General features: G+C 34.2%; 1 protein-coding gene across 2 annotated transcripts in view; it reads right to left on the bottom strand.

The window, feature by feature from the left end:
- The window catches only part of LOC124220202 (organic cation transporter protein-like), a 76,777-nt gene that overhangs the window by 38,247 nt on the left and 13,083 nt on the right, over positions 1 to 25,447 (bottom strand). The window lies entirely within an intron of this gene.

The following is a 25,447-nucleotide window of genomic DNA, read 5'->3' as shown; positions in this document are numbered from 1 at the left end:
CAATTTGTAATCCTACGAGACGGGTGTAATGTGGAAATTAATTCTTTCGCTGTAACCAGAATGTGTTACTGTTCTTTTTGATCGCTTAAGTGAGAAAAATTTCATTTGTCACGGTAACTAGAAAAATTGGGTAAAACAGGTATCGTTAAAAAAGAACTACGAAAAACGAGGTACGCCTAACCATTTTGATCCCTTTTTTTTTTTTCGTAACTGCAACGCAAAATCCGTTTAATTAACGTCAATTTATTATTGCAGAGGCGTTAAATTTTCGCAATATTTGCAAGAAAATGTAGTATCAATACCAACGACTATAATAAAAAAAAAAAGAATAGTAACATTTGATGTTAGGGGCCGTCCATTAATCACGTGAGGCTTGAAGGGGGGGGGGGGGGGGGTTGCCAAAAATCACTAAATGTCACGGGGGAGGGGGGGGGGTAACAAGATATCACGTGTATTTATTTTTTCATTATTAACCTTTCTATCTAGACATTTTTATCATGGTCCTTAATATCAGAATAAGATAAGATTATATTTTATATCTGTACTTGGGATAATATTCTAAGATATTCTGAAAAATTTTAGATTTTTTTTAGATACTAAAAATACACGTGATGTTGGGCGGAGGGGGGGGGGGGGGGGGTAGTCTTAAACCTCGACACGTATCACCAAGGAGGAGGGGGGGTTGGAAAATGCTTAAAAAAAGATCACGTGATTAATGGACGGCCCCTTACTATATTTTCTGAATACAGTTGCAAAACTGGTTTTCAATTTTTACCGATAACTGTTTTCAGTCGATTTTCGTATAAAATGAAAATAGCCAAGGACTGAAAATTTCCCTCGGCGCGCAAACGAACAAATTTTACCTCGTCCAGTGACCAGAAAATTTACTACAGGTACGCGACTGTAATTTACCCAAATTTAATTGTTACCGGTAACGCGGACTTTTAAATAACAAAAAAAATTGCATTCTCACGATTATTGCAAAGACGTTCAGCAGGAGAATGACAAGAACGAGAAGCCGGATAAAAACGAAACGCGATTGACGCGTCACATTTGTGTTATTTGTAGAAGTAACCTTGCAGCATTTGTTCGGATTCAAAGTTGGGGGGGGTTGGATTTTACAATTATACGTGCACGTATTTTCTTTTCTTCTTCTTATTTCAACTTTTCCTTAGAAAAAAAGTTCTTCAATCTTCCACGGATTCGGAAAATTGCATCGGGCGTATATTTTTTTTTATTTCATTCCGAACTGTAGCGCGTGTATATATTTTGAAGAAAAAATTTATAACGCGTACCTTCGGCACATGTTTTCTCACAATGAAATTACTTCTTGAACAAATATTTCAACCATTTTTAGGATCGGATAATATTTCGTTTGAGTGAGATGAAAAAAAAAGGAAGAAAGAAACGCTGTGTCATTCTATTTGGTCTAATGGTTTGTTTGTATGTACAAGCTTTAACTGTTGTTAAAAAGAAGAAACACCGTTACTGATAAAGGAATATAAAATAAAAAAACCAAGACACTGCTATACGTACGTAAAAAGTTTTACGTTAAATAATCTTTCGACAGATTCCAACGGTGTAATATACCTATGTATATACGTTTGTTTACATTTCTAAAAAATTGTTTCGTACCTATGACAGGACCTACGCGCAAGCATCTCTAGATTTTCTTCGCAAGAAATAAGATGGCTGTAAAAATTTCACCCCTCAATGTTAATGTTCAGTGGTTCCTTAACGCGATTTTTCATTTTCCATTCGATTAATACGGGAAAATAATTTTTACCTTCGTTCTGAATTTTGTAGCTGAGTATCGAGGCAACGTGCATAAATGTCCGATCTGTATTTTTTGCAGGGAATCGAATGCTCCGCGAAAAAGGTGTTCTATAATTTTTCGTAAACTCAGCTCTTTCGAAAGTTATTCAAGTTTAATGTTGAAATCGTGTGAAAATTCACCTTTTTGCGAAAATACTAACCTTGCCACAAAATACTAGTGATTATTTGTTTATTTATTTATTTATTTTTTTTTTTTTCAAAGCATTTCAAACGCTACGAAATCACGTCATTCGAACAGTTTTCAACTCGAACAGTTTTTTTTTTCACGATACCTGTTTTACTCAATTTTTCTAGTTACCCGTAACAAGTGAAATTTTTCTTTAGATTTTTCAGACATTGACGCGTTCTGCGACGATCGGACAGGCGCCAAGAGCGAATTGTCTCGTGAGAATAACAGAGCAGAAAATAGAACCGATATTTTGGCCCCATGCTCAAAGTCGCGGCTCTCGTACATACGGATCTGCCTATTTCAATTCCCGCGTATTATTAAAGCTCCCAAAAGATTTTCCAATCTTACATATACGTGTACGATCATCGCCGTACGATTTAACGTCTTTCAAATCACCGCCCGACGGTCATTAACTGTTTTTTATTTACTACCAACGTTTGTACAACACTGTCGGATACACACATATTGCATAACTTTGGGGTATCGTTTTACGAGCCCGAATTTTCGATCCATCAATATTTCCCTCTCCCTCTTCGACACTGAGAATAATTTCACTTGTCACGGTAACTAGAAAAATTGACTAAAACAGTTATCGTTAAGAAACACTGTTTCAATATCGTCGGAATTACGAAAAACGAGGTATTTTATCTACACAATATTCATATACTACACGATATTTTGTCGATTGTTATAAAAAAAAAAAATGAAAATAGTCAAGGACTCAGCGGTAACCGCAAATTATAAAATCTCTCTCAGCGCGGGGCGACTTGACGAATATCAAAGAAAAATCCCGAAGTCATAAAAAAAAAAAAAAAAAAATAACAACAACAATAACAAAACAAGAATGGTCGTTGGAAAAACGGGGAAATGGAAAATTTCCCCCAATCGAAGAGTATAAACAATTTTCCCGCCGCACGGGTGTTTGCGTCGTTATACCGACCAATGCACGTATACGTGTATCGTTGTACCGGACAACGTCGCTATTTTAATTCAAACTGTACGACCGGAAGTGGTTTAACGAACGAATTAACTCGCGTAGGTGTGGTGAGCGAGTAGATTCGTATAAAACTACCGGTTGTTTCAGGTACCGACCTGTGACGTGTGTATGAAATTCGCGATATTCGTACTAGTGGCTGGTTGTTGTTGTTATTATTATTAATATTATTATTATCATCATCATCATCATCATTGTTACTATAGTTATTCTTCTTACTGTTGTTATTGTTGTTGCTGTTATTGTTACAGGTGGATAGATATCGCAGCGTCGAACGACGCGTTCATTCAAAGTGGATAGACGAATAACTCTACGTATATAAAATAGACGCGATGATAATGCGATGATAAATAACTTCCCCCCCCCCCCCCCCCCCCCGCTATGTTTTCATAATTTCAAATTTTTCCACAACAGATGCGCAATACCGCCTGCGCGCAGGCGATACGAGATCGACGTTAGAAAATCGTGGAAAACGAACGTTAAAAAATTACATCTGTATGTTACAATTCGATTGTTCGAAAGGGAATCGTTGTAACAGGACGAGAGTACGACAGACTCTACACGGTAATTTTATTCATCGTTACACGCGCCGTGGAACAAGAATTCTCTAGACCATTGTTTTTTCTTTTCATTTTATTTTATTTATTTTTTTTTCATTTTTTACTATTTTATTTTATTTTTCTTTTCACTCCTCTCTTTCGTCATAGTAAAATTAATTATCGTACACGGCATATTACGTGTGTTTTTTTTTTTTTTTTTTTTTTGCGCGGGTGTGTGTGTATTTGTAATCAATGTACGTATATATGCGTATATATTCAATATACACACACATATATAACGACAGGTATTACAATACATACGTTAATGTGTGATTAAATATTATTAAATACAAATAGCTTGAAACACATCACACATCATATTTGTTTACAACGTTCTAATATTACACACGTGTGTGTATGTACGTATGATTAGTGTGTGTGTGTGTGTGTGTATATATATATAATAGAATATAATAGAATATAATAATGTATTCACAGACAAATTAACTTATATATGTATATGTATATAGCATTTTAAAGTCAGATTCATAATTATAATTATAATATTCATGACTAAATATACATTGTATATATATATATATGTTACTAATTTTGTATGTTCTAAATTTAATTATCATATAATGACCCGTGTTTTCTCAAATTAATTTTAAATCATCTTTACCGCATATATATATATGATATATAGAGTACGTTTATATCTATTGTTATTATTGTTGTTATTGTTGTTGTTGTTGTTGTTGTTATCATTGTCATTATTATTACACGGATCAACCTATGGACAAATAGATATCATTATTGTTATTATTATTATTATTAGTAGTACTAGTACTAATACTACTACTACTACTGCTACTGCTACTGCTACTGCTATTCTCATCGTTAAATATGAATATCGTCATTATATTACCATGCTAACAGCAATGATCTGAACTATTACATTTATATGCATAGGTATTTTATTCGAGGGATGGAGCGATAAGTCGAGTTGATTTTTTTTTTTTTTATTTTCAATTTGCGTCCCATAAGTTGATTCGTTAATCAAGTATTCAATAAGTCAAATACACACAACATCTCGTGTGCGCCTATACATATACCCAAGTGTCATTTATTCCTCTGTACTTTTTCTTTTCTCTTCGTTTTTTAATCCCTTTCTTGTTTCTTTTTTTCTTTATTTTTTTTTTTTTTTTTTGGCGCTCACTTTTCTTCCAAAATTCACCCGTCGACACTTAAATCTACATTGCAATCGCACGGCTTAAACATCGTATGACTAAAAGCTACCTAATTTTACAATAACTATTATTCATTCATATTACGACTTATCGATTTATAATACATATATAATATGTACCGATAACAATTTACAGGCTTTTGCAGTCAAAAAGGTTCGGAAGTATACGCATTTGTTTACCTGTTTATAATTCATAAAAGTTTTCGGTAGGTTTCAAATTGATTCGAGTTGCGTATAATTAGAGAAAAGTGTTAGTTCGGAGAAAACAAAGAGGTTGCGATATAAAAATAGAAAGCAAAACGCGAACAAGATGTAATCTCGGACGATCTGGATGAATTACGGCGGCAAAAAGATAAACCGCGTTCCTTTCAACGTAGTTACTGTAATAATATGTCTTGGCATATATCGTCCGGAGATTATCTCTCCGCAAGCATATGCCGCATCCCGATGGAATTTTAAAACAAATTCTTCAAATCCCGCAACCGCGGTAAATGGCGTCGACTCACACGCGGTTAACCCTTTGAGTCATAGTGGTTAGCATTCTTATCACATATTTTATATCAATTTCTTGTATATTTAGACAACTTCTCAACATTTTTCCCTACGATTTTTTGCCATTTCCGATGGTATTATGCCAAGAAATTTTCAATACTCGACAGTAATTGTATCGTTAGAAGAAACAAATTGATGGAAGAAAAATCGTGAAAATTGAAGGAATAATTCATGTCCGAGAAAGTTACCGATCCGCACATGAATTACAAGTTTTTTGGGGTCGTTGGTTACGAATCTGAAATCGTGTTTCAAAAATTCAACATGGCGGATCCAATACGGCCGACGAAGATTTGAAATTTAATCAAATCCGATGAAAAAAACTCTGTCCGTGAGTTTCAGGGGTCGCCGATTACGAATCTGAATTCAGATTTTAAAAATTCACTACGGCAAATCCGATCAGCGACCCCAAAATCCCCCGCGCAGAACTTTTCGACCGGATTAGATCAAATTTGAAATTTTCGTCCACCGTATTGAATCCGCCATGTTGAATTTTAAAAATACGATTTCAGATTTTCAATCAGCGGTTCTAAAAATCATCGAATACTCTCTTACTCTTATTATAAAAATTGACTCAGCACAAAACGTAAGTAATCATCCGTTGTGAGATGAAAGAAAAACCCGCCTGTACGTAGACACTTACACCTCGTGAGAAGAAGGAGAGAAGAAATTCGGAATGATGGAAGAATGCGAGAGGGAGGAGAGGGAAGAGAAGAAAATGTGAAAAAAAAGGAAAGAAAAAAGAAAAAAAACAAAAAAAAAAAACAAAAAACAATATGAAAACATAGAAAACAAAAACGGACACGAAAAGAGAATAATATTTCTTTAGCGGACGATTGATTGCAGGCATAGGAACTTATACGACGCAAGTTTGAAAAGAGGCTTCTCATCGACAGGCTGCATTGTACATTTATGCAATTGTTTATACAGCTGCAGAGGAATAGGATCATTCATTCCGTCAAACAGATGCTTGGAAAGTTAAGATTTTATTTCAAAGATTGTGCAACGCGCGCGCGCGCAAAGTGTAATTAAATTTCCGAACGCGGTGCGGTAAAACAACGTTCGCGCATGCGCACGATCGAGGCTTACGATTTTGTACACCGGTTTTAATTTCTTCGTTACGCATGCGCGCGTTCGAACAACTCAACTTTGCGCACCGTGTCGTTCGGTGTAAGCAGCGGAATTGGTAAGAAGGAGACAACGCGCACTGCGTTGAAAACTTTTACCCAGTTTTGAGCTGACGTAAGAAAAATTGTCTGTATGCGATTTAACGGGTCTCTTGCGTTGAAAAAAAAAAAAAAAAAAAAAAAAAAAATTGAAATTATCGCTGGGAAAAATTAAAGAAAAAAAAAAAAAAAAAAAAAAACGGAGAAGGTCGGCGATTTTAACCTAAAAACCTCCGTGCTACAAACGTACTCCGTAAATTCGCAAAACACGCATCTGAAGCGAATGAAAACCGAGTGATTATTCCTTTTCCAAACTGTTTCGCGCGCTGTCGTGTCGGTCTTATCTTCGTTACTTCTCGGATCAAACTCGCCTACAGGGGTGTTTTTGAAAAAAAAAATTATCGCTTGTCGAACGTCGGGATGAGGGAAATCTCAATCGTGCGATTACGTAGGAACTCTTTTTCCCCACTTTTCGCAACTGTAACGCAACACGCTACGGTATTTTTATTTCATTTATTACTACGATTTGTTGTTTTTTCATTCTTTTAAACTTCGGTCACAATCGAACATTGAATTAGTGAAAATCCGCGAGTCTCAAAATCTCACGCAAATTCGTAAAATAATAATAATAACAATAACACGTATATGCGAGGCGTTATACGCGAGAGACTTTATATTACCGTACCGTATACGCTATTTTGAGCCTATGTATACAGAGTGTAATAGGTAGGTACAGATAGACATATAGCGTGTGTATGCGATGTGCGCCTGTGTATATATATATATATATATATATATATATAAAATTTATATATGTACTCGTGGAGTAGTTTAATCCGTGATTTATTCATTCGGTGATTCGTTTCTTTTACGATCTAAACACGCGATATCGCTCACGCGGTGAATCAAATACAGAGTTGCAGTTGTATTGTACACGTACAAGTATACGTACGTGTGTATATATATGTATATATATGTATGTATATAATGTATATATGTATATGTAAAAGTCGCGATCGTATATACACTGTAAATTGAATTAATTTCTGTTCGGATCAGGCGATGCGCTTCCCCGTTATCTCGCTTTGGTTTCTTTTATTTTTATTTATTTGTATACTTGTTATTTTTCCATTTTTCCATTTTTTTTTTTTTTTCTTTTTTTTTTCTTCTTACACACACACACACACACACACACATGCGAATATTTAAAATATTATAACATTATATTATACGCGTTCAAGCCAATCCCCGTAAAATACACTAATAAGTTAACAAAGACTGTCGAAAGATTGGAAGATTTATCAATTTTGTTAATTGTTAAGGATTACAATGCGAGCCAAAAAAAGAAAATGCATTGATAGAAAAACGATAGACGAGTCATATTTTTTTTTTTTTTTTCTCTCTTAGTCAAATACTTTTCGAATTCTCGAAGTCTTTGAGTAAGGATTACGTACGCGTATGGCAATGCTTGCGTGTCAATTTTTTTTTTTTTTTTTTTTGTTTTTCATTTTGTATAACTGTCTTACAACTTCGAAGCCTGCAGCAGGAGTCAATTATTGCGCGTTACTAAAATTTCTATATACCTAACTGCATAATAACGATCGCGTTAATTATCGTTACAATTACAATTATCACCTAAACACGAAAGAAAAAAAAAAAAAAAAAAAAAACGTCCGATAAAAGCGACTTATCGTATTGTAATATTATCCGCATTATGCGTGCATACACGCATTATAATATATTAATAAATATTACGTTACGCACCGACGTGCAACGGTTGTACTGTAATAACAATGACAACAACAACAACAATAATAATAATAATAATAATAATAATAATCTTAAACCAACCGCACGCGACGAAAATACCGAAAATACCCCAATTGCCGGAATATGATTTAAAAAAAAAAAAACGAGACTCGAATATTTTCCAAGTTTATCGACGAGTTTAAGCGAGTCGAAATCGGCGAATCACGGAGATGGTCATCTGGAAGCTGCTGATTCGTTACATTTCGCATATCTCGGGCGTTATTTGCGACGAACAAGGCGCGTGATTCAAAGCTAAGAAAATTAAAAACAACAACATTGTGCCTTAATTGTCTATTCGATAATTCGTCGCTGTGCAAGGTTTTCTTTTTATTTATTTATTTATTTATTTATTTTTAAAATTTTTTATCGTCAACGTGGCTCGCAATCGTTATCAGTTGTGTATTTAATCCTGTTTATATGCATGTATGTATGCGTATGCGTGTGTGTGTATATATTATATATTTATACGTATATTTATACGCTTCGTGTAACGTATTGCTGATTCAATGGTCCATGTTTGTCTAATTCTATCGTAAAAACATGGCAATATACAATAACTATTATATCCGTAAGATAATATATGCATATATATATATATATATATATATATATGTATATTAGTATATACTTATATATATATATATTGCAGAACGGGAAGCGAATCGCCGATTGCGTTGACAATAACGATAATACTTGGTGTTTGATTCAGTGTACGCGAAACGTCGTTATTTCACGATTTCAAAAATGAAACAATGTATTGAAAAAAAAAAAAAAAAAAACCCGAGGGTCAAAATGAGCGTAGATGCGGAAATTTTCACGAAGCCCAATGCGAACGTTTCATAAATCCATTGTTATAATTATAATCGTTCGATATAATTTCCATTCCGACGACGTTGATTTAATTACTCGTTCGGTCTGCCTAGAGAGGAGAGGATATAATTATTTCAAAAAACAAACAAACAGTAAACGACAAACAATTTACAACCCGCGTACAATGTGATGTATAATCATAGAAAAACGAATTTTAACAAAACTTCCCGATTCAAAATCGAGTTTCAGAATCTCTGTTCGTTGAGCAAATTTTTTTTTCTTACCATCTACCCAGGCTTGCCTTTTCCACCTTTTTATTTTCACCCTCGCTAAAAAAAACAATAATAATAATAATAATAATAATAATAATAATAATAATAACAATATCAATGTGAATGATAATGAAACGTTGAACAAAGATTGAATGTTGTTTTTAATCATTCTCTTTGTTTTTCTGGTTAATACAAATACCCCGGAAATACTCTTTCAAATCATATACATACGTATTTCTAATAATAATAAATATACAATTATACAGATAAAATAAATTTGTATATTACCCATACGTAACGTATTGGTATTTAATTATTGTACGTACATGATATTACATTTCAACTATACATATGAATCAATTGTTACGCGATTATTGAAAACTTTGAAGCTGTAATTAAGATACGCGATAAGATACTAACAATTTGGTGATTATTATTATTATTATTACATTAATATGTATAATTATTATACCCGTACGTATGCTGCATTAATATCTCTCTCTCTCTCTCTCTCTCTCTCTCTCTCTCTCTCTCTCTCTCTCTCTCTCTCTCTCTCTCTCTCTCTCTCTCTCTCTCTCTCTCTCTCTCTCTCTCTCTCTCTCTCTCTCTCTCTCTCTCTCTCTCTCTCTCTCTCTCTCTCTCTCTCTCTCTCTCTGTCCGTCCGTGTGTGTCCTGTATACGCAATTTATTGTTTACAATATCCAAGTTTTATATTATAACAAAGTATCACCGAGTAATCGAGTATAAATCAACGACAATCCATAACTGATCGATTAATTAATTCACACCGTACATAGTCTGATTATTTTTTTTTAGCCTTTTTATTTATTTATTTTTTATTCGTTTTCCCTTCTCATCAACGAATACACCATACGCGGTAATATAATCGGGATCTATAGAACTAAATACAGATATGGATACGTAAACGTGTTATCAATGAAAAGTTTTACTTTTAATCAATAATAATTAATAATAATGAATATAATTATAAACATTACTACAAAATGTATACCAACTCCTTAATAATATATATATTGATATGCGTGCCTATAACGCGTTCACGACAAAGGATGCCACAAATTTTTTTTCATTCAGCTTCCTTCACATTGTTGCAACAGTTTGTTTGTTTGTTGTTGTTTTTTTTTTTTTTTCTCTTAACCCTTTTTCCTTGCATCCCGTCAAAACGAATCAATTTTTACGTGATCTATTTCGGCCAGGATTTTTATTGTTATCGTTATTATTATTGTTGTTATTATTACTATTACTACAATAATATGCACAACGTGTTACGTTGTTGTTATCATTGTACGTATACACCGTATTTTGTAGCAATCGGACATGATAATATTTATGCGTAGGTACACGCTACGACGTCTACTTAAAAGCTGAACACTTTTTCAAGCGTTTTTTTTTTTGTTTTTTTTTTTGTTTTTATTCTTTACTTCGCTCTATATAAAATTAACACCGGGATTTGCTATTTACAATTTTTGATATACACATATGTGTATATACGTATACATCTATCTATAATAGGATATTACGACGCCGCAATTGGAATTATTCCGTAACGATATAGTCCGACACACGTCAGGTTACCGAACTGTGTAAGAACAATCCCGCGTCCGTTTTTACAAACGTTTTCTCGTTCTTAGTCGCTGTGGTGGCAATTCTTTATTTAAAAAAAAAAAAAAAAAAATTTCTTTCCTCTCTTACCGACGGAGCACATCACCGTTACGCGGTCTGATTATTCCACCCGCGTGTGAAAACAAATGTACACACGGTTAATCAGGGCTAATTGTAAAAGATATTAATATCATGTAAATAACGAGATGCTGAAAGTATGGCGATTACATACATATGTGTATATATGTATTTATTTGTTTAAAACAAATTGTCACCATTCGTACAGGGATCGGTGAATTTACAAACAAGTATGAGTTTATATTCAAGTGAATAATGCTGCAGCGCTATTTGAGTCTTTTGAAATCTATCGATCGTTCGTCTCTCGTCATAGTTAATTATTTATTCATAATGTATATTGTAAATCGTACCTTAAAACTCCGTCTGTCCTTCCTTGCTTTGAACGTATAATTGCCTGGTGATCAGATGCGCGTAACGATAATATCTATGTATCAAAAAAAAGAAAAAAAAAACAATGTACGCAATATGAAAAAAAAAAAAAAACCGCAACTAATTAGATTGTTTTTCAACGCTTTTCGATTAAACGAATATAAATCGATGCAAATACGGTAGATTGAATAAGTTTCAACAATACAACGTCACCCGTGTCAAGGTCGATTTACGTAAGTGAAAAAAGAGAAAAAAAAAAATTGGATTGCCTTCTAACGCGAAGAATCAATTTTAAGAATACGAAAATTCCGTTCATTGAATTTTTTTCACGCAATAGTCGATTAAATTTCTCATTGAGATCGAAAATTCTCGGTTGTATTTTTGAGCAAAAAAAAAAAAAAAAATAAAGCCCGATATTTATTCGAGCTTCGCGAGAAGACGCTGTGAAGGAAATTTTGTTAAATTGATGTGATCGAAAGTTTGCCGGTAACAACAAACGTTTATAACCGAAAGGATATTTCTTCATTCAATCATTGTTGCAAGAACTTGGTGTTTTATTAATTTATTTATTTTACCGATCTCGTCAACTTTTCATCTCAGGTGACCAGATATAAAAAAATTTCAAATCTTTAATAAATACCCAAACACGAACTTGAGAAATAGGCGAAAAGCTGTAAAAGAAAACGCTAGCAATAGTTATGTTAGATACATATCGTGGAAGATTGAAATTGGACGAAAAAAAAAAATCAGATCGATAACCCGTCAGCTTAACGTGGAATGCCCCATACATAAGTATATATAGGGCGTTCCATGCCAACCCTACCTTTGTCAGACCTCTTTAATTTGGCTCGCAATTTTTTTTTTTTATACGATTGTTTTGACACTCGATCACATTTTTTTGAAATTATTAGGCTGAAAAGATTTTGTTATCCGACACATGATTTTGCAGAATTATTTCAGATTGTGTCTATCGATATATTAGTGTAAAAAAATTATAGATAATTCAAATGGTTGTCAAAAATTTCGAAAAAAAATACCGATTACCTTCGAAAAATGAAGAAATCCTACAAAAAAATCGCGAGCCAAATCAGAGATGTCAAGGGTCATACCCAGGTTGAGTTGGCATGGAATGATCCATATATAAAATTTATAAAATACGATAAACAATCACAAACCATTGCGAAATCGGTAGGGTATGTACATGCAAGCTTTAACACTAGCACATAACGCGTCAAACAATAGAAAATATACTATATTAGAGGCACATATGGTGCATTCCGTGCCAACTCAACTAACGTCGGACGCCCGACATTTTTTTTTATCACATTTTTATCAGATTGTTTTTCAATAAATTTATTTCACCTACGATTTTTGTCAAAAACCAACATGTCTTGGCCGTAATTTAAAAATCAGCTTTTCAAAAATCATCGGTAAAACAAAAATTCACTGAACGATAATTTGAAAAAATTCATTGTACTGTTTTCGAGTTCGGACAACAAAGTCTATAAAAAAAATTTTCAACAAAATCAAAAATAGACAGGATCCAGCCTTGATTTAGTTCACGTAGAATGTCCCATATGCAGTGTAATAATAATTTGCTGCGACGAATTTGACAAAAGAATAATAATAATTGAAAAAAAATATATATTTATATTGTTTTGTTCCGTGAAGCGAGATTTTTCGTTCGTTTTTTTTTTTTTTTGGTTTAATTCGACCTTAGAGAATTACACGCTTACATATTGATGCTTAATTTATATTCACAAGCTACGCGGTTTGTATTATTACTATTATTATTATCATTATTGTTATTATTATTACTATTATTATTATTAAACCTGCAAAGCTCGACATGGAATAATCAGGCTAATTCGGCTCGGCCATGATGCTCGTAATTTCGTCTGTTTACGGAACATTAAATGAAGCGTGCGAGAAAAAAAAAACAGAGAAAGAAAGAGAGAGAAAGAGATAGAGAGAGTGAGAGAGAAATATATTGTTTTCATCGATTCAAGGACCGTCGTTCGTAATTACACGACGGCCAACGACTTGTTATGATTTTCGAAATAATATTACGAAGCGACTAAGAAAATCCCCGGAGAGACTGATCGCATAACAGATACCCGTTACTCGAAACAATGCGACGAATCTTGGTTATCTTAACTTTCGAGCAACTTTGTTTTATTTTGCGATACGGGTGCGAAATTTTTCTCGTCGTCGAACAAATCGTTCAAGGAATTCAAAAAGTCGATACAGGTAGATGGTTGATTAGTTTCAAATGATGTAAGACGAAAATGGTAGAAAATAAAGAAACAATGATTTCGTAAGAAGAAAAGAGAAGAAGAAAAAAAACAAACTCCTATCGTTACTGTAATATAAAATATGTGTCATTATTGTGAAACTTACGTACGTACCTTGTATGGTTATTTTACACAACTAATTACAATTCAATACGTTTCTTTGCTTTTCTTTGCTTTCCCTTTTTCATTGAATCAACACTTGTCATCGTTTCTTTTTTCTTTATCGAGGGCAAGAAAATTGCAAAGCTGCGAAAGAAAAGATCGAAAAAATAATAGTGAAAGAAAAAAAAAAAAAAAAATAACGTTGAAACTTTCCTCACCTTTGTATAGAAAATCGAAAAATTTTCATCCCCCGTGTGTCGATATATATACATATATATATATATATATAATATTACAATGGGGTGGAAATATTTTCACAAGTCAATTCTTTTTTTACGTTATACCGAATTGCATTCCTCCTCATACCGAGGAGGGAGATGAAAAAAATGATATAAGATTCTCGAGAGGCGCGGATCGAGTAGAAGTTCAATTTCACGCCTGCATTAATAATTTTATATACATACCCATGTGTATGTACATGCATAAATGAATACATTTATTCAGTGACATATACCGGTTTTTTTTTTTTTTTTTTTTAACCGTACTTTTATAACTCGTCAACGCATTAGTGTACCGGTAAGAACAGAACGAATATATTTGTAAGGAATTGAACGGTCTACAAAAAATGTCTGTTATCATTCTACGAGAAATCTACTCTTTCAAAAGTTATAACTTAAGGTCAAAAGTCGGCAAAGAAATTTGACGAGTTATAAAATTCTAGGATTTAAACAAAAAAAAAAAAAAATGTACCATGTTATTTGAATGGAAAATGAAAAATCGCTACGAGGCACCTGTAAATATCAATATTAAGAACTGAAACTTGGTAAGCATCTTTCTTACGTCGTTCGAAGAAACAATATTTTCACGTTGTAATTTGAAAAAGAAAAATGGTCGATTTCTTTTATTTTTATACAGTCCAACTTAAAAAACCTACACATAAATATCCGTGTACGCAGAGGTACATACCCGAGTAGATGATATCTTGCTTTATATATAGCGGGGTATATAAATTTTCTCTTCGTGATAATTATATGTATCCCAAACACGAGGAATCCGTGCAGCGATATGATAACGGATCGCAAGAGAGAGAAACACCGTTTGGGTACATACACGTACGTACGTGCAAGAGATTGAAAAATATCGCGGGTAGTTATACGTATAACGTAACGCTCCAGATTCATCGTCGGCATATGTATACATGCACATGCATGTATGTGTATTTGTGTACAACATATAACGGTAACAATTGTATACGCGTATCCGCGCGACGACAATGGAAAATCAATTGTACGATAGGACGAGAAGAGAGCAAAAAAAAAAAAACGAAGAAGAAATAGAAAAAAGGTAAATCAACGCCGTCGACAATAACACTGATCTTTACACTAAATGGATGGCTGACTTCTATGCTTCCAGCAGACCGCAGCTCGATATGCCGATTGGAATCCCCAAAAACCGACACTAGCGCCGCGATACCTGAAGTTAAACTAACGGGTCACGTGCTGGGTGATAGCCTATCGGTAAGAAGTTTAGTCACGTGATGGAGCGTGGGAAAGTTTGAGCGCATGCGCATCGCGGAGAAAATAACGACGCGCGAGAACTCTGTCGTAGAAATTTGTCAGCGACAACGGTGAATAGAAGGCACAACACACCGAGTATACGTCGTTAAAAAGTACTAAAGCTTCGATGGTCCTATGAGAAAACGTCATTGCGCAAAGATATTATTTACATCGCGTAATTTATTAATCAACAAACAGTAGGGATGGAAAATTCCGTTGCCATCTGATTGATAGGGAGCGGAATTACCGAAATTATAAAAAAGAACAGACGATCGTTCAAAAGCGAGAAGTTTACGTGCCGTCGGTTCTGTCACTTCAACGCCGTGACATGCGCAGTAAGTCACGTGATTCGTTAGTTCCATTTAAGCTATCGAAGCGCCGGTGTCGATTTCGTCTGCTTTTAATCGACTCATTGTCAGACCGAGGACGCTAGTCGGCCATCCAGTTGGTACAGCGATCAGTGAACAATAACCATTAATCGACCAGGAATTAGACGAAACTGATTGCGGATTACGAGAAATAAAATGTAAACAAAAACATAAACGATACAACAACATTGCGAAAAAAAATTTTCAACGGGAATAATTATTGTATAATATTTCCGATGTTCGGATGAAAAACAATTAATTAATTAAAATAAAATAAAAAGGTGGGAATATTCTCAATTGCCGTAAAGAAAATTGATCTTGGGAGCAAAAATTTTTTTTATTCCAATTCTTCACATTGAGTGACATGCGTTGTTGATTAGAAAGATAAGAGACGAAAATTCAGTAAAAGATAAAAATAAAACAACGGGATAGAATCGTCACTGCGTGAATAATATAATAATATATATATATACATGTATATGTACGGTTGAAAATAATATACAATTTTCAAAACAGAATTTATTTAAATTAATATTTACAAAAAAAAAATATTCGTATTCACACATATATATAGATATGTATATATATATATATATATATAGATATGAATAAGAACCGATCAAGTCATATGCAATAGTTATGATCGTATACATTTAATATCTATGATGGAGAAATAATACAATTTTCTACGTACTATTTTGTTGTTATCATTATTATCATTACTATTATTATTATTATTATTATCATACCGACAAATATCTGCCTATGACGTAACGATAGAGGATCAGCTATAATATTCGACTATAACTGCGGTATATTACATGTATGAATAGCCTATATATTTATATGCGTATGTATGTATAATATAACATAATATGTTTATGTAAATTGAAGTAATCACAAGAAAATTGTAATCTTTCACATCTATTTATCTATCTATCGATCTATCTATCTATCTATCTCTATCTCTATCTCTATCTCTATCTCTCTCTCTCTCTCTCTCTCTCTCTCTCTCTCACTCTCTCTCTATTTTTCACCAACTCTTGTACCTGATATCTCGGTACAATTGAATCTCTGCAAGGTCGATAATTAATTGTCGTTCAAGTATTATTCTCTTCGTGTACGTGTTATACTTGCGCTATTTATCGACAGATATCGATGATTAAAGAACAATACACGTTGCGCACAATGATAATTAGCATCGGTCCCATGACTTTAACCGAGAAGGATAAAAGAATGAGGGAGAAGAGAAGAAAAAAAAAAAAAAGACAAAACTAATCACTAATAACCGCAAGACGATTATATCATAAGATATTGTTCATGTATACTGTATAAATGTATAAATAATAATTATATTACAACTGATCCGTGACTTTGAATTTCGTAATTAATTACAAATCATAAACCTAATTGCACGACAATTTATTATCGTGAGAAAAAATGCGGAGAGACAGAGAAAGAACGCGGCAACTTGAAGGAAGGACAAAAAAAGAAAAAAAAAAAAAAAAAAAAAAACAACAAGATAATAGTAAACCCACATCAAAAACGAAATAGTATAATACATATATTAGAATATAATAATAGAAATAATTATATGACATCTTTCCAAGAAAGGTGTTCTAAAAAATAAATTACTTATGTTATAATGCATAGTGTGTGTATGTGTGTATACATATATACGAAATATGTACACGGATATCGTATGTTGAACTTACATACGCAGATCATTTCTTTCTTTTTCTTCTTATTTTGTTAGTTTTTCGCGAAGTTTATTTTTTTTATTTTTTTTTTTCTTCTTCTCGTCCCAACAAATATTGTCTACATCATTCCGTATCCAAATTATCGCAACTTCAAAATACAATAATATATTATATGAATAAATGGCGTTCTGCGCTTGCAAGTAAACGATAATTATGTGTATACATATGTGTGTGTATTAGATACATATACCTGGATCGAAATAATTTCAATTAATATATATAAGTGAGTGTGTGTATACATCAGGACAATCTTTTGAAAGTTGAAAATGAACCGCGCATGCGCCAAATAATTAAATCTCATAGGTCGGCGAAATCTTCCCGCAGCGATATTCTTTTCTGCGACGCAGGCGGGCCAACCTACGCAAAATGCGTACGTTTGAATTTTCAAAGAGCACGAGCATTAAATTCCGACCGTACTTCGAAGAATCGACTTTCCGACCCGACAACAAATGCTTTCCAAACCTTTCCGAGTCAATACCTCAACTATCCGAGATTCTAGCCTCGAAAATTCGTATCAACTACATCGCCGCCGGAAACAGAGTTTGACAGCTGAAAACTCGGGATGGCCAGCCTGCGCGAACGGCCGATAAAACTGGCGCATGCGCGGTTGATTTTCAAGCTTCAATAGATTCGTCGCGATATATGTGCGTGCGTGTGTAAATCCTGTATACTTTTTTTTGACTCGCATATTCGCTGTATGCAATATACATGTACACCGTATACATCTACCTATACGACGCACGTCGGGATGATCAATTATTTTGTTAATGCTATAAACTCGAGGTGTACTGCACGTGTGTGTACAACGTGTCTTTATACATACGTGAATAAAGGTAATATAGGCAGTTGGATACAAAGGTGTGCTTACTTGTTAACCGTTGTTACACAATAATCCCCGACACGTAACGTCATGGTTTTCTTTTTCTCTCTCTCTCTTTCTCTCTCTTTATTATCCCCTCGCGGTGATGAATTTTCCCTTTCGCCCTTTGGTGATGAAACGTCGACGGTCGAGCAATGCTTCGATTTTTACGTCGTTACTTTCAACCCCTTTTATATTTTTTATTCTTTTATTAATTTTTTTTTTCATTTCATTTTTCTTTATTCCCTTCGCAACTCAATGACAGGCAGATGCGTATAATCGATGTCCCGTATATTTTCAATTTCAAAATACTCGCTTGTAGCGTGATTGGAAAATTGGCAAAATTTAAGAAAGTAAAAAAAAATTCAACACTTGTCGATGGATAATCGAGTGATATTGTAAATTTAATTACATTACACACCGGTACAAGTTGAACATAGATCGTAAAATATCGTTACGTTTCGAGAAATTTAAAAATTCTGCTAAACCAACGAAAGTTGTCAACAAATGAAACGACAATGACGTGTCAAATCATCGATATCCGCACCATTCGATCAATTCCAGTGCATGTAAGCCAAGAGAGGAATAAAATTTAAAAAGAAAAAGTAAAAAAAAAAAAAAACCACGATCTATGCGTAGAATAAAATTTTTCTCTAATCTCACTCGTCGCGTCGTTTCATTTTCTTTCCAACAAACCTGCTACGTATACGTATTTAACAATAGCCGATAACGAATGCTTTACATGTACGTAAATACGTGTCGTGTGAAAGAAAAAATATATGTAACATACCGATTGGAATATAAGAGAGAAAGAGGAAGAAAAACAAAAAAAAAAAAAACAAAAAAAAAAAAACCATAATCAAATAATCGTACCTTTGAGAGATGGATAACCGGAGTTAATTCCGCGCGCACGTTACGTACAATATGACGTAAACGATAATCCTTTTCTCGCGTATAACACATGAATTATGCACGCGTGCAGAGTGTGCTGTTCGAGACTGGAAAAAAAGAAGAGATAAGGAAAACCTTAAAAAAAAAAAAATAAAAAAATAAAAAAAATTCGTTTCACAGCAATTACGGTGTTAGGTACCAAGAAACTCGTTCCAGCCGACGACAGGTGGCATTTTGTATCACATGTTAAATATTTATGCCAAGTGTGTGCGTGTGCGTGTAGCCTCTATCGGTCCGCTGTGTGCGTCGAACGTACGTGTCATATATACGCGTGCGTAACAGCATGCATTGCATGTACGCACATCTTACGTAGGACAGAAACGCGCGCACACACGCGCTCGTATCTTTTCTTTCTTTTCTTCCTTGTTTTTTTTTCCTTCTTCTTCTTTTTTTTTTTTTTTTCCCCCCCATTCTCAGTGTTATTTTTAGTGCGCGTTAATTAGCACCTTTCGATACCAATGACGTATTCACAGGCCGCCTTGTAAGCCATTCGCATATATTATTACCAAGAGACAATATCAAACAAAGTGAAACGAGTATGTACGGTTATACGTGTTAAGCATATAGGTATTCACGTGCACACTTGCGTGTATGTATATTATACGTAGGTGGGTTTCGTTATGCGAGCCTCGAGTGAGAAGCGAAATAAAAAAAAAAAAAAAATACAAAAAAATTTTTTTTTTTTCAAACAAACCGACAAAATTTCTTTTCACACGCTTATCGCGTGTGACAGTTTTTCGATGAGCAGAATAGAATGTACACGGAGTTGTGATAAATGACGGAGGAAAAGTGAAAACTGAAACAAAACAAAAAAAAATAGGAGTACTTGAAATAACGAAAAATAATACATACACATACACGTACGGTTATATCCGACATAACATGAAATCTTTCTAAGAAAACTTCGATAAAATATTTTATAGAAAGATTATGAGAATCTTTTTAAGAACAACAACAACAATCGAGAAATCTCTTGCAAGTTTCTGGCGCGAACGTTCTCAGCTTGCAGCGACCTTTTTTTTGAAATATTTTTCAAATGTTTCCTTCCTTTCACGAAAGATTTCAGAAAGTTTTCTGAAATATTCATTGTTATGTGGGATTCGATCGATGATAATGCATCCTAATGTATTGTTGTATACAACTGTACAAGCGTTGACGAATAACGACGATGATTTCATTCTCAAAAACACAATTTACGATCGTTATCGAAAAATGCGTTGAAAGAATAACAAGTTTTGAACAATAATATTAAAAAGAGAAAGGGAAAATAATTGATGATGGAAGAATGGAGAGAGAATAGTAAGTGAAATAAAAAATAAACGAAAAAAAAAGAAACCCACTAAACAATGACACATTATTGTAATAAATATTATGTTACGTGATACGGAATTCTATCTTCTGCAACGCGATTGTTTTGATATGCGATGAAAAAAAAAAAAAACATGATGCGAATCTTCGTGATCCGATGATTCTTTCTTTCGCGCACGATTTGGAACATCGAAATATTAATGATGACGATGAAAATATTAATAATTATAATAACAATAATAATAATAACAACAACAACAATAACAACAACAAACAACGAGAACAAAAGTAATTGATCGACGTAGCGAAGACGGTCTAGAATTTGGAGGATTGAGAGCAAAAAAAAAAAGGAGACAAAAATCGGTGGAATAAAGAACAGAGATATTTCTACATCAAAGTTTCAAAACACCAAGGTGAATATGATCGCTATACATAAATAAGCAGATTATACGTCACGCCGCATGTTTGCATAGAATCTACTTTCCCGCCAGCTTTGTTTCAATTTTTGCCAACGCGTCGTTTTACTACGATACCTGACAGATTTCTTTTTTTCTTACGTTTTCTTTATGGCGATTCTATCCGTGCGTTATCGACACACGCACACGGACACACGCACGCATACATATGTGTATAAATTTTTTTCCTCCCCTCGTTCTAAATCACTTGACGTTTTTATCAACTACGCGAAGTGACAATCGTAGTACGTACGTGTTACCACGCGAGATTGGCGAACACGCTCGTCGTCACGCGCTGTAAGAATACTTTATTTGTACGATTACGAGTTGATGAATATAAGAGGAAGAAGAAAAAAAAAAAAAAGAGAGAGAGACAGAAAAAAAAGATGAAAAAATCACAAACGCGCACGCGCGTGTACGACGACATATTAAATAAATAAAATCAAACGAAGGATTGTTAAAAATATTTCTTACTCACTCTCTGTCTCTTACTTTAGTTTCTCTTAAGAAATACGTGACAGTTTTTTTTTTTTTTTTTTCTTTTGTCGCAAAAACTACCAGCTGCCGAGATCGGGTCGCAGGCGTTTCTTTCTGTGTTGTTGTTGTTTTTTTTTCTTGTCTAGTTTTTTTTTTTGTTTTTTTTTTCCTCTCAACAAATTTCACTTTATTTCTAAAAACACATCGAGATTACTAACATTATAATACTATGGCAAAATAATAATAAACATAGTATTAGTAATAATAATAATAATAATAATAATAATAATAATAATAATAATAATAATAATAAACGTAAAGCGTTTTAAAAGTTCTGTTTTCATCAGATAGAACAAGAATAATAATAATAACAGTAATAATAATAATAATAATAATATTAATAAGATGTATCATGTATCGGTATTATATAAGTGTAATAAATATTTAAATCCATACAAATTCATATGTGATATTATTTACTATATATATAATATAATGTAATACGGATTCATAAGCAGCGCAATTGTTAACCCTCGGAAAAATCTCACGTCTTTTTCTTTTCTCTTATGTAATGATAATTAATTTTTTCATCGCTTCTCCCTCTTTTTCTCTACCTCTATCTCCATCTCTCTCTCTTTCTCTCTCTCTCTCTCTCTCTCTCTCTCTCTCTCTCTCTCATTCTTCTCCTTGTTTGTCGCAGAGATACATCGAAGATAAAAGTACGTACTATAATAATAATAAACCACATCGTGCATGTAGCGTTTAATAATAAAATACACGTTACACGCGAAGCGAAATTTTTCGACGTTGACAAACGGCGAAAAAATTCGTATTCTATTACAATTTTTCCATTTCGCGTTTTCTAATAATTTCATTATCGAAATTCGCGACAAAGTCCCGTCACCCCGGACACCGCGATAAATTGTTCAAAAAAAAAAAAAAAAAAAAAAAAAACACAAGTCAAAGACGACGACGACGCCGTGACACAATTAACGGTAAACATTCCAACTTTGTTCTACGTTTTTGTTTGTTTGTTTCTTTCTTTTTTTTTCTTTTCTATTTATTTGCTTATTACTTTTTGTCTAAAAATTTTACGCCGCAGAAAACTCGCTCCAATTTCATAATAAAATTTACAAACTATCATAAATAATTTTCATAACAAGACGAATGAAGAAACACAACGTTGTAAAACAATGCAAAAATTTCTGGTGAAGGGGGGGGGTTAGCGGTAGATTATCAGTACACGACACGTCGGCAGGTGTCGTTGATTTGGCAGGCGGAGAGAAAGAACCGGGTCATTGCGAAATATTCCAATGGAAATTTCAAAGGTCCCTGGGATGCGTACGTAAGAGCGACGCCGACGACGTTACGCGCTCTTCTGCAATATAACGCCACCACCGCGTACGAAAACCGCTTTTACTATTAATGTCCCCCTGGGCTAGAAACACGAGAGCCCGAGATCTCCGAGACGACTGGTTATAATAACGCCGTTTGAATATTCATAAACATTTTGCATACGCAGAACGAACTAGTTCGAATCCAACGTACTCTGCACAAGTGACGAACCTCGCTTCGTTCGCTGTCCGCGAATTTACATTAACGCGAGAAAAAAAAATAAATAGAAAAACGCGTCAGCGTTTCGGAGGACGTTCGTGTTAAAAGTACGGGGATTGCGTTGATGCGTCCGTCTGTAAAGTTCTCACTTTCAAGGAAGCTGCTTGATATTTACTAGATAGTAGAAAAAACGAGGCTGAAGTTAGTAACGTTAACGTATCGAGAAGTTGAAACTAGGAAAAAAAAAAAAAAAAAATTACTATTTCCCACCGTTAGGAAAACGACATTTTTTTTCTATAAGATGCACCGTTACAACAACGTAACAAACTTATTCCAAAAATAAGTCAAATTATGATCATGTTCGAGATGTCCTGAAATTTGCGCGCATTGTACTGATTCAAAAATGCAACGTTAATGTTAGACTACGTACGATACGTTTTGAAAACCATAAGAGCAGCTCCGCTGACTTACATGTCCCGAGGAACGAGTAACGGTAAATTCACTTAACATTTCACTGAGCGATCAACACACTTGTAACGATCGACGAATAACGATGAATACGAGAAGAGCGATGACAACGAAACCTCGACGATTCGCGTTCAAAATTCAATATCGTACTATTTTTTTCATCAACGTTAGTTTCTCATACTCCGACTTGATGTGCGATTTCGATCCGACAACGAATATTGATTCAACCATCGGCTCAACGAATCCCTACAAGATTTTAAGATAATCAGAATTATTGTCACTGCAAAGTATACTTTATTCACACTTTTTCATCACTCCATGAAATATTTGCAAAACACGGATTCAAACGAGAACCGAATTCATGATCACAGTGTTATAATTTCGATATAAATATAACTGTGTCACGAGTATAGTTAGCCAACTTTTCGGTCAATGCGATCCCCCCCCTCCCGTAGACAAGGATAATAATAATAATGATAATCACCGACGCAGAGCAAGTCGTTTGGAATTCGCAATTCACATTCGGAAAATCATTGTTTTTGTTTTCACGTGCGTAAAACATATGTACATACGTATATAAAAATTATTACAACAATAATAAAAAGATGCGAATGAACAAAACGAAACGACAAAAAAAAAAAAGACGTTCAACGCTAAAAATACATAATAAGAATTGAGGGTGTTTCAACGCCGTCGTCGACGCGTTTACATCGGATAAAGATCTCCCTGCGGTGTGATAATAAAAGTTGACGACAAACACACGAGGAGAGAGAGAGAGAGAGAGAGAGAGAGAGAGAGAGAGAGAGAGAGAGAGAGAGAGAGAGAGAGAGAGAGAGAGAGAGAGAGAGAGAGAGAGAGAGAGAGAGAGAGAGAGAGAGAGAGAGAGAGAGAGAGAGAGAGAGAGAGAGAGAGAGAGAGAGAGAGAGAGAGAGAGAGAGAGGATGAAGGAAGAGGAGAAGAATGACGACTACGACTACGACTACGACTACGACAATGATGATGATGATGATGATGATGGTGATGAAGATGAAGATGATTATTATCATTCCTCGCCCGCAGCGACAACGCCGCTGAGAGAGTATAATAATATAGAAATGACCGTAAAAACTCATATAAGGATGTTTACTCGTATTAGCAGAGTGCCGCGTAGCAATACCGTTTATAGGCTAGAATGGCTAGATGAATCGAGACAGTTCGACACGATCTGTCCTATCATTTCTCATTACCTCCTCCGTAATCTCTACCGACCCCCACGAACATTCTCTTCGACTTACACGTGACAACATATTAGACTGACTTTAAAATTATAGGTACGCGTGTTTCGATTACCCCTTTTTTATCTCTCTCTCTCTTTCTCTTTCTCTCTCTCTTTCCCCTTTCGAAACTCTCTTAAAACATTTTTCTTAATTTACACTATATAACGGAAGGACAGACAGATCATCATGTTTGTTGAGATTATGTATCTCCAATTCGTTCATCCACACACACACACACACACTCTCTCTCTCTCTCTCTTTCTATAACACGCCCTAAAACAGAAAATAGAATCCTGTGTTTCTCTCTATGTATCTGCATTTCTACACACGTTCACACGGACACACACAAAAATTATATCTTGGATTGTTCATCCCGCGACGTTGCTGAACGTTTTTTTATTTATTTATTTTTCTGCTGTTTCTTTTCCCTTTCTTTTTCTTTCTCCTATTTTTCCAGTACTCTTCACTATTCTTCGTCTTCTTCTTCTCCTTCTTCTCTGTCTTCTTCAACTTTTTCTCCCTCTTCTTCTTCTTCTTCTTCTTCTTCTTCTTCTTCTTCTTCTTCTTCTTCTTCTT

Source organism: Neodiprion pinetum, chromosome 5, assembly GCF_021155775.2.
Source record: "Neodiprion pinetum isolate iyNeoPine1 chromosome 5, iyNeoPine1.2, whole genome shotgun sequence".
NCBI classification, from domain to species: Eukaryota; Metazoa; Arthropoda; class Insecta; order Hymenoptera; family Diprionidae; genus Neodiprion; species Neodiprion pinetum.
The sequence above is the reverse complement of the archived record's forward strand: the minus strand, read 5'-3'. Positions and strand labels throughout refer to the sequence as shown.